Source organism: Papaver somniferum, chromosome 2 (assembly GCF_003573695.1).
Source record: "Papaver somniferum cultivar HN1 chromosome 2, ASM357369v1, whole genome shotgun sequence".
In the NCBI taxonomy this organism is placed as follows: Eukaryota; Viridiplantae; Streptophyta; class Magnoliopsida; order Ranunculales; family Papaveraceae; genus Papaver; species Papaver somniferum.
This window is the reverse complement of record NC_039359.1, coordinates 183,268,621-183,276,434: the sequence shown is the minus strand read 5'-3', so window position 1 is coordinate 183,276,434 and position 7,814 is coordinate 183,268,621. Positions and strand designations below refer to the sequence as shown.

The following is a 7,814-nucleotide window of genomic DNA, read 5'->3' as shown; positions in this document are numbered from 1 at the left end:
TATTCAACAAAAAAATAATACCATGCACAATAATTTTAAAAGAGCTCAAATTGTCGTATAAACCCAATCAATTTCACAAAATTAAAATAATTTAAGAAGCAAAAACTAATCACTCTTTAACGATAGTCTTAATGAAACAGTAGTCTCCCATTTCCTTGGCAGAAATTAAAATAAAAGAGTTTACTGTAACCAAAATTACCAAAATTGAGTAGATCATATAAGGGAATAAAACATTTAAATAGAGTATGGATACTGGATATAAGTACATAGTTGCAACAACTGTAACGGGGAGATGTTCATTAATTTGATATGTCAGTTATATCCAAACATATGAAACCAATTACAAAATATGTTTAGTCAAAATTATTCTAGAACCCCAGGTCCTTGAAATCCAAAATATGGAAAAAGAGGCCATTAAAGGTGAGCGAAGTATTCTGAAATTGACTTGAAACCTCATATTTTATTACGTACCAAATGCGATATACACATGTTACTTGGATCGCAACTGATGGTTCATGGAACCCGGGTAAGAAACATAAATTAGATGGCTTATTGCTTGAGCCAACAGAATACGATACTTACAAAATTTTGTACCCTCATATCCTCCATAGATGTCCTGATACACAAACCATCATCTTTCCATAGGTCATCTCTCTCGCAGGTCATGTACCTTGTCTTCTTCTCCCGACTCTGTTATATCCTTAGAGTTGGGGAAAATTACATTTCTTGATTTTTCTGCTACTGTAAGACTTACACCTGGATCACAGCAGCCGGTAGTGTAGATAAGTTGAATATGAAAGAAAAGATCATTAAAGATTATAAATCTTACATCTCCAGCATCCTCTGGAACGTAATATAAGGTATTTTGCAACATTTAGATCAGCGTTCTTAATTTATTTACTGTAATCAAAAATTGAGTAGAAGATATAAGGGAAGAAAACATTTAAGAGAGTATGGAAACTGCATATAAGTACATACTGTAGTTGCAAGAACTGTAGCGGGGAGATGTTCATTAATTTGATATGACAGTTACATCGGTCCACTTCCTGCATTCAGTCCGTGATCAGACATGTTGGTATCATTCTCATCGGGTTTTGTTAATTCGAATCCACTATTTTCAATGACGACTTCGGGTCCTTGTCGTTGCAGTGGCAGGATTTCATTTCCAGGCATCATGCCCCAGTTTTCCTCCAAGAGTGCTTCATAGCTCTTCCATACCCATAGGAAACTTTGAATTTTCTGAGCCACAATCATTTTCCTCTTCCTGCACAATCACAGTAAGATCCCAATTGAAAAAAAAAATGATCTAGATTTTCTTCCCATTCATTTAAAAAGGTAAACAAAGGCAGCGATGACTTACCTAACACGTATCACATCACGTATCCATATAACACAAATACAATTACTGGCTGGTGGATGACCAATACCTCTTCCAAGGAATCAACATCAACAAAAGTTCTAGCAAATGATCAGTAAGCAATAAAAAGATATTTAGTGAAGCAACGGTGATAAGGAGAACAAATACAACAAAACATTAAAAGCAGATCGTTCTACACATGTACACATAAAAGGTGTATCATTGTCCAAGGCATCACTACAACGTGAATGAACTATAAATTTGAGAAAGTAAAGCCGACTGATTTTTTATTAAGGACCATGTGATACAACTTACACGCCGATTTACCTTAACAATACTAAAAAAGTGCATGACTGGTTGATATGCAACTTACAAAATTATTTCTAGATAAGCTATCTTTGACGTCTCCTTGCCATTGCCATTACTTGCAAGCGATAATTTTGTGGAAAAAATGCACGAATCTATACAAAATAAACAATAATCAATCAAAAATATATCCATCTGAGACCATCCTAGGGAACTATTGGCAGCATTGCCACTTACTATCGCCAGTCATCCCCTAACCAAATATCATAGGCTGCAAATGATATATTTAAAACCAGTCCATGAAAAATGCTAACTGACATGAGCAAAAGAAACCAAACTTATATTTGGCGCGTACAAATTAACCAACCTGACACAGCAAGACTATATACAATAGCTCGACACATGTTCCAAGTTGTCGACCAGGTATCATGTGTACAGTAGTCAGTAGGATATTCGTGTTAAATACATTTTTGATTTTTGATAAAAGCGTTCATTTGTGCTATGTACATTTCTGATGCAAAGCCTAATTGTCGGTGGTGAAAAGTCTATAATGATCAATTGAAACTCTAGCTAGAAAGACATCAAACAGAGAAGACTTTAAAAAAGATTACGGATTGAAAAAGAATTGGAGTGTTGTCTCCCTGTGGATTCTTAAAGGTACATATGCATTCTGACACCGATCATTCTCTATTTTATAGAAGATAAGAAAGGAAGGAACCAACAAACTATAGAATCAGAAAGTAAAACAACCCTTGTACTTCAACACACAACGCAGTCAAATGAAATCATTGTTTCAAATAGGCAGCACTTGTGTCAATTGACTGATGAAAAATTACCCACCAAAAAATATAGAAAGATACTATTATCCATAAAACTTCATAAGCACAAAATATAAGAATCCACAAAAATACCTCTTAGGTAAATGTGTTCCATGCAGAGATGTGATAATTCACATGAGACGTGGGCACTGGGAACACCAAATTTGCGTCCATAATGTGCATCTTGGTCATACACACTTGCAACCTAGAAAAACATCACTCCAGATTGATTAAAATTGAACATCAATAAACAACCGAGTTTATTATATTTAACATTAAGATTCAACAAAGAAATGAAATAATATATAAAAGCCCACACCTCTGCACCCTTAATAAAGCCCGCTTAGAAAAAGCAATTCTAATTTTTCACTAAACAACCATTAGGTGAATTCCCAACAAATAGTAAGGTTCAGCAATGATTCGTTATAATGCCCGTGCCGTTACCGCAATCAATCAAACAAATGTGTACCAGAACGATGCAAAAGAAGCATATTAATCTACTAAAAAATAAACATGCTAAACCTGACACCCATATTTTCGAAACCTAACCAAGTTTCTAGTGATACTTAAGATTACAAAAAATAAAATCAACATAAAATTGCAATACCCATCACTGAGTTACATAAAAAGAGTTTTTTTAACAGGACAGAGTTGAAAATTATAAACTAAAGAAAATCTTGAAGTCAAATCAATTGATAGTCACTGAGAAGAACAACAATACAGATAATTATTAACTTATAAACTTACCGATCTGAAAACTGGTATGGAAGTAGATGAAGAGTAGGCAGGAGAGCAACAAAAAAAAAAGAACGGATCTTAAGTGAACCCACGAAAATGAAGGAGATGCAGAACATGCACTGATTGCAGCCAAAGAAGAAGATGATGATCGAATATAAGAATTTTTCGAAACCCCTAATTATCCCTCTTTCACTTCAGAAACCCCTAATTATCCCTTTTTCACTTCAGACTAAAATCAGTCGATTGGGTTCCTCTGGACCTAAATATAATTCGTTACCAAACTCCACACGACAGGTTTTGTGAATTTGAGTGTGGAAGAATTTGGGTCTGGGATGGGGAGAGAGAACGATTGGGCGCCCACGGTTGCTCATTCCTCCCCATAAAAGCTAACGCACACGTACATGAAAAGGGTTTGGTCTGGGCAACCACAACCATTGATTTATCTTTACCAAAAACAAATCCCGATCGTTCTTTACATAGGCAAAGTAATCCTAACTGTGCCATGTATTCTTGATCGTACATTAAAAATTTAACTAAAGAATAACAAGATGCAAAGTAAACAAACAATATATAACAATAATTAATACCTCTCATTTAAATCACAGATACTCATTCGAGAAAACCATTTGATAACAACTATCTAACATTAATGGATTGACAACTTTATCTTACACCCACCATTTTCATTTGGGAAAATTTGGCTAAGGCCCCACTCATGGGTTACCCATAATATGAGGCCCTTAATTAAAAGAAGTTTAAATTTAGGCCCCGAATTAAATTAGAAATTGAAATGACTAGACTGACCTTCGGTATATAACTATCTAATTTAGCTTTTCCTCACACATACCACATTATTTTTAGTTTCAGAAAGAGAAAGTAGATCTCGTCACCTGAGAAACCAAAATAAAAAAAACGAAAAAGATATTAAAACCGATCGAATCAATTCATCTTCAAGACGAAAAAAATAGAAGACCAGGTATGTTGTCATTCAGATGTTGATAGATTTGTTGATGATTTTGCATGTTCGATTTGTTGAACAGATTAAACGGGGATTGAACTTTTTTCTTCTTCTTCCTGTTTCAATCTCGTAGAAGAAAAACTAGAAGAACAAATCATTCAGATTCACAGTTATTTCAGGTATATTTTGATGTGTAAACATAAGATTTCTGTTGTATTTGATTTTTAGGTTTTGATTTGAGTTTACATTTGGATTGATTTTTTTGAGAAGATGAAAAGTAAAAGGAGACTAGTTTCATCAGGGTTCGTGGATCAAGATACGATTATGGAACGAATCGAGCAAAATCCCCTAGCTTTTATTAAAAACTTTGATGAAATTTCTGCTGTATTAAGTAGTGATTTCAACTGAGAATTAAGCTCGTATAGATTTGCTGAATCAACTATTGCATCTGGAGATAAACAAACTAGCTTGTGTATCTAAAAGTTAGCTTATGTATCTTGCTTGTGTAGCTACAAGTTACACATGAAAATGAGCCTGTGTAATTACCAGTTACACACCTAAAATCTTACCACTGACTTCTATCTGCATGTGTAACCTGCATCTACACATCCAAATTGCATGTGTAACTTGTGTCTACGCATCCAAATAGCATGTGTAACTTTTGTATACACTTCAACTTAGCATGTGTATCTCCAAGTTACACATAGAAGTGACACATCAAAAGAGCTTTTGTAACTATCAAAAGAGCTTCAAGTTACATCAGGTACGTTTCCTTCGATTTTAACGATATTCTATACTTATTAATTGTTGATTATAACGATTCATGTTGGTATATGGTTTGATATTTGTTTATTTGAATTTAACAATGTTCTTATGGTTTCGAATTTAAAGATGTTCTTCTTATTGTTAAAATTTGGCTTGTAATCTGATTTTGCTTTCTTTATCTTCTTCATCTAGGAAATCAAATCGAAGTTGTTATATGAGAAGCTCTATGTTGATCAACTTGTATTTCTGGTTATGACACTCTTCCAGTGGTGGTGGTGGTGGTTACAAGAGTATTGATGGTGCCGGTGGTAGTGGTGGATCTAATGAGAGTGAGATTGGACTTTAATCAGTTGTTTGAAAGTGAAGAACGAATATCAACATCGAGTGATCCGTCTATAAACTTTGTATTAATTATTAATGATCTTGTTCAATCAAATGAAATATTGTTCTATATATTGGTTGTCTTTTTCTGCAACTGTAATTTTGTTGTTGTAAGATAACTTTTGTTATGTGATGAGTTACAACATGTGTAACTTTAGTCTACACATCCAATTTGCATGTATAACTTGTGTCTACACATCAAATTAGCTTGTGTAACATTCGTTTACACATCAAATTAGAATGTGTAACTCGAAGTTACATATTCATATAGCTTGTTCCAGCTCTGTGTCTGTTTTCTTTTCCATGTAATTAGAACGAGTAACTTTCATTCATGTGTGACTCACATCTATACATCCATATAGCTTGTGTAATTGATTTCGGATTTTTCCAGGTCTGAGTCTTTTTTCCTTCCAATATACATGTGTAAATTGCGTCTACACATCCAATTAGCATGTGTAACGTTCGTCTACACATCAAATTATCATGTGTAACTCGAAGTTACATATTCATATAGCTTGTTCCAGCTCTGAGTCTGTTTTTTTCTTCCAATGTACATGTGTAACTTGCTTCTACATATCCAATTTGCATGTGTAACTTCCATCTACATATCCAATTTTCATGTGTAACTCGAAGTTACACACCAAAAACAAAATGAAATCATTAGATACATTCTTATTCATTCCAACTCTCATTTTTAACTCTTTCAGAACAATAGAAATCAGAAGATTCTCAAGTACAATTTGTATGAACAAAAATTTTAATTTGGGTCACAAATCTAATTACTTGTTCGTGCTCTTAAAAGCAATAACAAATTAATGCAAAAGTTAGCTAAAAAGACGTGTAATGGTTGTATAACAAAAACGAAGATCAACTGCATCTTTAAACCTTGGTAGATTTCTTGGAAGTCTGCATGTTCCTATTCTTAAAACACCATACTTGAATACCTTGAAAGCATGTGCACAACAATTAACCTTGCAAGAGCTGCACTCTTCAAGTCCCTTCTGTAAAAGTTAACGACAACCTGAAGAATAACAACGAGCAATCAGCTTTAATGAAGTTAAAAGAACAGTACACTCAACAACGCATAATCATTTTCGCATGCATCTAACTAGTGTTCAACCTGTTTCACATGAGAAATATATCCTATGCAGCAACTTAAACATAACATGAGCAATCAACATACTCAACAAAGGAAAACAAAAGAAAAAATGTGTCTTAAAGATACACATGTTATAATTGAATATAGTTACACATGCTACATGACAAACAATATGTGTAACTTCAAGTTACACATTTTATAAAACAACATCTTTACCTATATTTGATGTTCTTCTTCAGAAACAATGTTGTATCAAAAAATACTAAAATCAATTATAAACGAAATTCATCTAGTACTAAATCTCTTCTCAAATCGTGCATGCAAAAAATCCAAAAACACAAAACAAAAAAATAAAACTTGAAATCAAACAACAACAAAATTCGTACCTAGGTTTGTTCTTATGAAATAATGTGGTTTCTTCTTCCTCTTCTTAGTATCCACAAATTCGAAACTAAAAGAAATGAAAATCAGCAAAATCATAAGATCGAAATAAAAAAAAGGTTTCGCAGGCTTGCTATTATTTCCAAATACATTCCAACCGAATGATTGTTTCTCGAGAACATATTAGAACCATTAGAAATAGAAGAAGCTTCCATGGACAATACATTCCAACTAGTTTAGTCATGCAATAACAAATAGCACTTACACCTGCTACAGGACAATATGTGTAACTTGAAGTTACACATTTTATAAAATATCTATACCTAGATTTGTTGTTGTTCTTCAGATTCAATGTTGTTTCTTCTTCTTCTCAGAATCAACAAATGCTAACAAGAATTATAAACGGGGTTCATCTAGTACTAAATATCTTCTCAAATCAATAAGAAATGCAAATAATCCAAAAACAAACTTGAAAAATTAAAAACAAATTTGAAATCAAACAACAACAACAAATTTCGTACCTAGTTTTGTTGTTGTTATTCTGAAATAATCTGGTTTCTTCTTCCTCTTCTTCGTATCAACAAATTCCAAATCAAAACAAAAATAAGAAAAAACCAAAATCATAAAATCGAAATCAATAAGCTTAAACAACAACAAATTCGTATCTAGATTTGTATTTCTTCTTCTAAAACGATGTTGTTTAAGCTTTCTCTTCTCAGTATCAACGGATTAAAAAAAAATAATCAGTAGATCGAACGTTAAAAAAACCAAAATCACAAACCAAAAAGGAAAAAAACAAAAACAACAAAAGCTTATCTAGATTATTGATTTCATCTTATCAGATCTGCAAAAATCTTCTCAAAATCAAAAATTTGCAAGAAAATAGGTTTGACGAAGCTCTAGTTTAATCCCGTGAATCAAACAAATGATGTAGAACAACGTAAACTCTGTAATTGTGCTTCTTCTCGGGATGAAACAGATCAAACAAATGATTGAATAATCGTAACCTAA

General features: G+C 33.0%; 2 long non-coding RNA genes across 2 annotated transcripts; both read right to left on the bottom strand.

Moving 5' to 3' along the window:
* Window positions 1-445: 445 nt before the first annotated feature.
* Window positions 446-3,574, bottom strand: LOC113349961. Its single transcript, XR_003360507.1, has 6 exons — window positions 3,229-3,574; window positions 2,575-2,686; window positions 1,731-1,818; window positions 1,361-1,458; window positions 979-1,264; window positions 446-756 (listed from the first exon to the last, which is right to left on the bottom strand). It is a non-coding gene; the product is annotated as an uncharacterized LOC113349961 (long non-coding RNA).
* Window positions 3,575-6,068: 2,494 nt separating this feature from the next.
* LOC113354297 lies at window positions 6,069-7,814 on the bottom strand. Its single transcript, XR_003361796.1, has 3 exons — window positions 7,325-7,814; window positions 6,809-6,873; window positions 6,069-6,344 (listed from the first exon to the last, which is right to left on the bottom strand). It is a non-coding gene; the product is annotated as an uncharacterized LOC113354297 (long non-coding RNA).